General features: G+C 31.8%; 1 protein-coding gene and 1 long non-coding RNA gene across 2 annotated transcripts in view; both read left to right on the top strand.

Moving 5' to 3' along the window:
• The window catches only part of LOC139782233 (uncharacterized), a 37,258-nt gene that overhangs the window by 10,535 nt on the left and 17,278 nt on the right, over positions 1–9,445 (top strand). The gene's annotated exons all lie outside the window — the stretch shown is intronic.
• Positions 2,122–8,498, top strand: LOC139782232 (uncharacterized). Its single transcript, XR_011720822.1, has 4 exons — positions 2,122–2,735; positions 3,353–3,466; positions 3,559–3,795; positions 4,197–8,498. It is a non-coding gene; the product is annotated as an uncharacterized lncRNA (long non-coding RNA).

The following is a 9,445-nucleotide window of genomic DNA, read 5'->3' as shown; positions in this document are numbered from 1 at the left end:
ATTAGGATTCCCATCTTTAGTCAAACACGTAGAACCTTTAATATTATCTCTATCATTTATATTTTCATAAAGCGTCAAGTTAGAATCAGACTTTTGGTTTGTATTCCACTGTTCACAGTTATTGCTTGACAAAACGCAAGTGCCTTCTTTGATTTCAGATGTCGTATTTAGTGTCCCAATATTCAACATTGCATTGGAATCAACAGCTAGTGATGAATCTGTAAAACAAGATCTATGATAAAGTAAAAATAGCTTTATATATAAACATAAATATAATTTTAAGTAAAAAGGGGTTTTAACATAACACTTTTATATATTAATTTAATGTATATTATAATACCTGATATTGATGAAGTTGTTAACCTTACTTTAGGCATTTTCTTGTTTAATTTGTCTGCAATCTGTTGCAAGCTAGGTTTGCTTTCTAAATGACATAAAGAAAAAATTGTTAATAATTATCCATTTAAAATTATAATATTCTGCACATTTATTACGCAGAAACGATTTATGTAAATAGATATATTACGAGAATTCAAATGTATTTTCTTTATTTTAAAGATTATGGATTTAATTTTTATCATCCTTTTACTTACTGTTAGTTGCGATAATGCATGATTTCGGAATGCATCTTTTCTTCATCTGCTTTTTATTATAGACACTATAGTGTCCACTCGCATATATTAGTTTATACATTTTGATTATCCAATCGACACCAATATGTGATACTGTTAATCCGTATGTCTTTTTAAAACAACACTAGCAAAATAACCGAAATGAACACAGTAAGACGATCGACAAAAGTCTGTTTCTTATTGCTGCACTGCCGAACTAGTGCACACTAGTGCAGTAAGTTCAAGTGAAACGAAATATACTTGTCCTACTCTAACTTATTGCACTATTTCAGCAGTGTAGCAATAAAAAACAGACCTTTAAGGCCATTGCACGTGACAAAGTTTTAGTCATAATCGTAAGACCCTAAAAAATAGACCAATCACAGTCGATTATTCTCCTTGAGCTCAAAGAATAATCGAGTTGATTGGTCTATTTTCTTACGGCCTTACGATTATGACTAAAACTTTGTTACGTGCAATGGCCTTTAATGATAAATAGCCTTGGCACTTTTCCTCACTTATTCAAATAATGATATGTCGACGGAGCTTAGTGCGCATGCGCAAATACGTCACATACGAACGTAGCCTATGGGTGTATCTACAAGCACGACCGCTCACTGAGCCGCTAAAGCGGGAAACACAGACTTTTGCATAACGCATGATATGTAAGCATAAGAAAACTGATTGGTTTATTTCTTTATGCACACGTGTATGGACCAATCAATTTTCTTATGCTTACGCATTATGCATTGTGCAGAAGTGTGTGCTCCCCGCTTAAAGGTCAATCCAGACAAAATTGCATAAGCGGGGAGCACACACTTCTGCACAACGCATAATGCGTAAGCATAAGAAAACTGATTGGTCCATATACATGTGCATAAGAAAATAGACCAATCAATTTTCTTATGCTTACGCATTATGCGTTGTGCAGAAGTGTGTGCTTCCCGCTATAGGCTACATAAGCATAGCATAAGATGCTGGACCAATGAGCATCTTATGTAAATCAATATGGCGACTTTATGCTGGATGCTCATTGGTTTAGCGGTCTTATGTTACGCTTATGCTAAGCTATGCAATTTTGTGTGCGATGGCCTTAAAGGTCAATCCAGACAAACTAGCATAGCGCATAAACATAAGCATAAAAGAATTGATTGGTCCATATGCATGTGCATAAGGAAATAGACCCGTTTCTTTATGCATATGGTTATGCACCTTTGCAAGTTTGTCTGGATAGACCTTAAGTAGCAATTAAGGCCGGTATTCCTAGTCTTCAAGATTGTCTTAAGTAATGTCTTAAGACGCTAATACGGCTTTGTAATTGGTTCATGCCATCTTAAGATTGAATTTAATACGGTCCTAAATAACTATGAATACCGGCCTAAGTGTGATTGGTTGGATCCAAAGGTAAGAGCCAATCACATTCAATTGCTACTTAGCGGCTCAATGAGCGGGTGCACTTCTGGATGCACCCATTGTTTGCGTTCAGCAGAGATTAGGGATGTTCCAAGGGGTTATTCACTTAGCGAATCACTGGTACACCTTATTTGAAATCGTTGAAATTGACTCGGAAATCGCTTGGAATCAGTTGAAATCACTTGTGAAATCATTTGAAATCAGTTGGTCATATGAAATCACATGAAATCGGATGAAATCGGATGAATCGGAGGAAATCAGTTGAAATCAGTTGAAATCACTTAAGAGATCACTTGAAATCAGTTGAAGTCATTTGAGAAATCACTGGAAATTAGTTGGTCACTTGTAAAATTACTCGTTAAAATCATTTATTCATGTTTTTGAGGTTTGGACTTCTGATTTACATTAAAATATTCGAGAATTTTCTAATAAACCAAGCAACGTATAAACGGACTCTGTGAAATACTCAAGAAACTTAACGTATAGAAGTATAAAAAAAGTGTAGTAGTTATTGATTAGATAAACAGAAATTGAATTGGCGCCTTGACCTGCGCAGTAAAATACACATTTCCACGTGATATTCCATGCTATGTGGAATAACCAACCAACTTCTGCAACAATATTGCACTAGTGTTGCACTAGTGTTGCACTAGTGGGCGATAGTGCGGCCAAGAAAAAACGCTATAAGAGTAAACACGGAATTCGTTGAAGGTAAGGGCTCAGTCACAATGAGAAAAATAAGGAATAAGATAAAGGAATAAGGAATAAGGGAATGTCGCATCTCACTTCAGTACATGTACATTAAAGTGAGATGCAACATGCCTTATTCCTTATTCCTTTATCTTATTCCTTATTTTTCTCATTGTGACTGAGCCTTAAGTAATTGTATTTTCTTTATTTCAATACGAGGTGCATAACCTCTAAGATAACCTCATTAATAAGCAAACATTGTCTCGGGATGATGCGTAACTCCGTAGTTGCGCGAGTTATTAGAAACCTAAAGGTCCTTGCATTGTCTCCGTGGTTCACATAACTTCTGACTCTTGTTTGAAGCAAACAAAAAATAAATATCAGCAAAATTTTATTTCTAAATATGCAGATATTTAAATAATAATTTAATAAAAGTTTATATTTTAAGATGTTTGAGTTTAATTTACGAATTATTATAATTCCATGCATTAAAATAACAATTCATTATTTTTCTCAATTCATTCAATTTGTTTTATTCAAGCTATTTTCAAAATATTTACGTTCACAATTTGATGAATATTTGAATAACAAAAATGATGATAATAGTAGGGATGAATAAAAACTGTTATTTTTTGCAGGTAGAATTGTGTACTCGTCACTACCGTTCCATGAAAATAGTGAGAAATTTAATGATAATTGAATAATATTGCGCAGTGTGTAATTGGTAGATTCTCATTTCAGTAAGGATCAAGGTAATTGTATATTTTAAAAGATGTACTACTATTTAATCCAAATTTAATCAATATTAAAACTTGTTCATTTAAGAGTTTTTGTGCAATTACAGGAAAATAGTTGTCATCCTTGTTGTCATCTCTACTTTTTTAGCCACACGTAAATGAGATGTCTAACCAAGTGTCTAACAATAAGTTATACGATCTAAAAAATTCAGCAATCGGCTGGCATTTAAAAGACAGATTTTTGTACGTAAGCAAATATTTCCAATGTCTATTGGCGAAACGTGACTGCCCTTTTATTGCAAAATAAGATTTTTGCTGTATTGTTTTATAACTTATGGAGAGTCGTAAGTATACTTACTATAGCATGTAAACGCTTCGCTCACTCTGCGAGTAATGGAGAGTTAAATAATACAAAATCAATAAAGCATTCACAATTTTTAAATACTCTTGTTTAAAAATATATATTATGATACATTTCAATTTAATTAAATGGTTGTTATGATATTGATAAGTAAAAAATTAGTGTCGGGATAATTTATTATTTTTTATTTCAATACGAAAGTCTACCTAATTTACACACATGTCCATCCAATTTTCTTTAGTTCGTAATAAATAAATACCATAATTTAAATTTATAAATATTCATACGTTGTATTAAAAACAAAATGGTTTTTATTATATTACAATAAATTTTTTTATAAAAAAATAATTTTTAAAATAGTTAATTGTTTTTTTTGCATTACAGAGATTTTACTGGGTTACTTCAGTTTAAGAAAATTGATTGCAAAATGGCTCGTCAGGATAATTTTGTTGAAAACTTTTGGGATATTCTGGAAACAACACATGGAGTTTTTATTCCTAACTACATCAAAAACATTATGCATTTTAACAATTTTGATAATCCAATATCTTTCAAAAAAATCACTGAATCAATAATAAATGAACTAGAAGATTTTGCAAAAAATGAAATGCAAGATTTTATTGAACCGAATGCAGATTTAAAAGCGTACTTTGGTTTATTTGAGAAAAGGCCAGAAAAATTTCGATTCATGATAGGTGACAAGCAATTGATACTGGCATTAGTTGAAATAGTTAAAGAAATGCCACCAGATATCTGGAGATTGTCAAAGCCATCTCAAGTTTCTCTCGATGAGCCATCTCTAAAGAAAGCGAAACTCGCAGTTGACAAATCAAATTTACAAAAAAATGTGTCACCACTTCAAAGCGATCAAAGTTCAAATGTTAATCTTGAAACTGAAAGAAAGAAAGTAGAGACGCTTATTAAAAACTTAAATAAAAAGTATACATCAAATGAGAACGTAAGCGAAGACATACGGGAGAAATTAAAGTGCTCTACAGAAGTAAAGATATCCGTAAAAGATAGTTATGACGAAAATGGTCTTTCCAAAGCATTTACATATTCTGCTTGTGTAACATGCCCGTTATGTTCAATACTTGTTAAATTTACAAAAGTTGGAAGCAGATGGATAATTTCAAATTTTTCTCGTCATATCGATACTCATAAAAAATCTGCTAGACAGAAAAAGGCGGCTTTAAGTAATGTTAAGTCAATTAAGGAATCTTTTAAGATATCCAGCGATATATCTAACGAAAGTCAACATACTGATGATTCTACATTAGCTGTGATTGCAGAAGGGACTATTGTTAATAACGAGTTGGTGTTTTCGTCCGTAACAAGGCCCGTAAATATTACCGATACATTTTTAATTGATTTAACTAATAATCCGATGCATGACTCTACTTTGGATTCTGGACGTCATTCAGAATCTTCAGATAAAACGACAAATGAGGATAAGCTTGAACAAGACTCAGAATCTATTGTCAAAACTGTAGGCATGGAGGAATCTAAACGATTGACTGAATCATTTTCCGCGTCTAATAAAACAGTTGAAAATCCAAAAACCCATGAATCTTTACCATCAACGTCTAAATCACTAAATAACATCAGCAAGGATGTAGATGGTTCGTATAACGAAGAGCTTAATAAAATTCCTTGTGTTTGGGGGGAATGGTAGATCGAGATGATTATCGAACGAATCATCTCGAAAAAACAATTTCTCTAAAAAATGTTCGTACTACTAATAATTCTCGATCGCGATCAGAAAGAAACATGCGTAAATTGTTCTCTTCTGTAGATGAAACTCAACCGCGAATTTCATGTTACTTTCCTGTGCTCAATCGTTTAGATGTTGAAATTAATCGAAATAAAGAATTAAATCTTTCTATTAAACATTTTCTGGAAAAACACTCAGATAATTCTACTGCAAACCATGATATATATGAGTCGAATAAAACGCAAACCTCATTTTTTAAAAAATTAATGAACACTGCTCTTTCTAACACAAGCAAAAAGAAGGGGGGACAGCGATACGACGATACACTTAAGCTTTTCGCAACTTATTTATTTGTTATCGGTGGTCGAATGTTGTATGAAACATTATCTGCGAACTTGCCCTTACCTTCTTTGAGTACAGTAAGTCGTACGTTAGATAATTCGGGTTGTTTAATAATAGAAGGTGATATGCGAGTTACGGAATTAGAAAAGTTTTTACACATGAGAAAACTACCATTTTATGTATGGTTAAGTGAAGATGCAACCCGAATAACCGGTCGTATTCAATATGACTCTAAATCGAATCAACTCGTTGGTTTTCCTTTACCGTTGAACAATGATGGAATGCCTGTAACCCACTCATTTACAGCTACTTGTGCTAAAAAGATACAAGAATACTTCAGTACTAATAGTCCTGCCACTTTATTATATGTAATAATTGCACAACCGCTCGTATATCAGGCACCTTCTTTTTGTTTGTGTTTATACAGTACTGACAATAAATTCAAAGCTGATGATGTTATTAAGCGATGGTCTTACACTGTTAAATATTTAAAGGATGCAGGTATAAGAGTTCTAGGTATGTCTTCTGATGGTGATCCTCGGTTATTGCGAGCAATGCGAATTGAAACAAATACTGGTGTTTTTAAACAAACAAATTCTTGTGAAACTAGTCAAGTTCCTCCTGCATTACAATGCACTTTGGAGTCATTACCACAAACTATTTGTATACAGGATACTGTGCATTTTGGCACCAAGCTCAAAACAAGAATGCTGAAAAACTCCATTGTATTGCCAATGGGAAATTATTTAGTCTCAGCTAGTCACTTGCATATTCTGATAGACACAGTTTTAAAGGACAAACATTGTTTAACTCGAAAAGATTTATCCCTAAAAGATAAAATGAACTTTCCTTCAGTATTAAAAATATCAGATTCTAAAGTCTCCGAGCTATTAAAAAAACATGTTTCGGAAAGTGAAGGAACTATAACGTATTTATACGTTATCCGCTTGTGTTTGAGTGCATTTTTAAGCAAAACATTAAGCCCATTAGAACGAATTTATAATATATGGAATTGTGTTTTTTTTCTACGCTTATGGAGAGCTTGGCTACACGCAAATTCACAATATTCCATAACTGATAATTTTATAACTTTAAATGCGTATCTATGTATCGAGATAAACGCACAAAGTTTGATAGATGTTATAAAGTTACTGAAAGAAATTGATTCTCCCGAACTATTTTTACCCTGGCAATTCAGCAGTCAACCGTGTGAAGATTTCTTTAGGCATTTGCGTTCAACAAGTTCTACATTTTCAACTATAGTGAATTGTAGTGTTTTAGAGGCTATCCACAGAGTTAGACGTATCCAACTTCAAAGTGACATATCAACAAGTAATTCTAACGTATCAACTGAAGGATATAAATTTCCACGCGCTCAAAAATCAAGTTTATTTTCCAATAAATCAACATTTGAACTTCCCTCTTTGAATGAAATGGAATATACTATTGAATCAGCAAAACAAGATGCTTTCATCACGGTATCATTACTAGGTATGACAGTACCCATATCGGATGCAGAAAATAGGATCATACATGACATTCATATTATTGATTCTGATGATTCAACTGTAGATTCATCTTGTACAGAAGAAGATAATAATGTATCTTTATCGTCCAATTCTAATGAAATAAATTCAGTAAATGAGACTGAAGATAATGAAGAGTTTGATTTATTGGAAGACTTAACGACACTTTCGTGCGTTCAGGGTAGTTTAGAACTAACTAATTTCGACAAAATAACAACAGAAATTAAGCCTGACAGTCCTTTCACGATCGTAACCGATTCCTATGGCAAGGAATTAATAGTAAGGAAATCATCAATATGTTGGCTTCTAAGTAAAAACTCGTGCAAATTAAGCAGCGACAGATTACAACGTGTTAGAGAATCTGAATTAACTACATATATACAAAAATCGCGTTTTGCACAAGGGAATGATGAGTACAAAAAATGTGATGAAATATTTATCGGTGATTGGTGCTTATTTAAAAGATTAAATAATAAAAAGTGCTATATTGGTCATATTCTTAGTTTCGCATATACAAATGGCAAAACGTGGAAATCTATCGAATATTCAAAGAGTTTTGCAAAAACAGAAGGAAACAGTAAAGATATAGGTGTCCTTTGTCATTGGTATAAAATCGACAGAGACAGACAGTTAATTTTTGTGCCTATGAATACTCAAGAGTATATTAATATTAAAAACTATGTTCTTACAATTTCACGTCCTTCTTTTATGTTATCAGGGTTAAAGCTTAGTGAGAACATTTACGACAATATTAAAAAGTATTTCTAATCAGTAATTATATCTTATATATTTTAATACTTTGCGTTGTGCAATTCGAGACTGAAACTTAGTATATATATGCAAAAACAGCTAAAAATAAGTTTAAACATTATGTATCTAATTATTATAAGTACATCCGTATTTCCATGTTGTGTTCGTAACGTTTTATATATGATAGATTTAAGTTGCGTTGAAAATGTACCTTAAAGTGTAATTTTGTTTTTTATTTATAAAAGTTATTGCTTGATAAAGCAAAAAACAGATATTTATAAAAGTATTAATGAGAACGTCTACGAAAATATTAACAGATATTTATAATCAGTAAATAAGTAAATATACCTTGTATATATTGTCATTTATTATGTTTTTCCCTTTCCTATTTTAAAGTATTCTATTTATATTTAAAAAAGTGATATAAATGTTTGATATAACAAGCAAATTAAAAAAATATATAATTAAATTTTAATTACTAAATAGCTCAACCTATTTCAAATATATCTCAATAGATGTTAATTATAGAAATAAAATTAGGAATAAGAAAAAATGTAGAGAAAGTAATTAGTTATACGTCAAAGTAATTTAAATCACCTAAAATAATATTTATATTACTAGAAATCATAATGAAATCGCTTAAAATCATAATGAAATTATTTGAAATCATAATAAAGTTACTTGGAATCAGTTGAAATCACTTGTGAAATCATTTGAAATCATTTGAAATCGGTTGGTCATATAAAATCGGATGAAATCAGTTGATGTCAGTTGAAATCAGTTGAAGTCAGTTGAAATCAGTTAAAATCACTTGAAATCAGTTGAAATCAGTAGTCATTTGTAATCTGTGGTACACCCAAAAGACGAGTGAATAACCCCTTGGGATGTTCTTTTTAACCGAACTTCTTACAGAGTAACAGACAGATAGGTGTTTCAAAATGCATATTTTAGTTCATAATCTGCGCTTTTAGCCCAGTCAAAATAGGAAATTTGACAGAAATAATTCCAAAAGTTTTAAAACTTGGTAACGATGTTCGTTTAAGCTTACTAATAAACGCCTAAAAAGTCCTGATAAATTGAAGGTGAGCGTTCGTCGCCATCTTGAAAAATAGGTGCACTTTTTTGGTTTTTGCATATATTTTTTGCAAATAAAAACGTGTTGCAGACAAAAGTTGTTCAAATTAATTGGTAGAAAAAGATGGTACAATAAAAAACAGGAGTTTTCATGTACAATATAGAAAGTGTTGTTTGAAGTTCACTAACTACTCACGCAATATTCGCAGCCCATTTTCTCGAAAACT

Source organism: Temnothorax nylanderi, unplaced genomic scaffold (genome assembly GCF_030848795.1).
Source record: "Temnothorax nylanderi isolate EJ_2023f unplaced genomic scaffold, tnyl_v1.0 TNYL_tig0396_pilon, whole genome shotgun sequence".
Classification (NCBI taxonomy): Eukaryota; Metazoa; Arthropoda; class Insecta; order Hymenoptera; family Formicidae; genus Temnothorax; species Temnothorax nylanderi.
The sequence above is the reverse complement of the archived record's forward strand: the minus strand, read 5'-3'. Positions and strand labels throughout refer to the sequence as shown.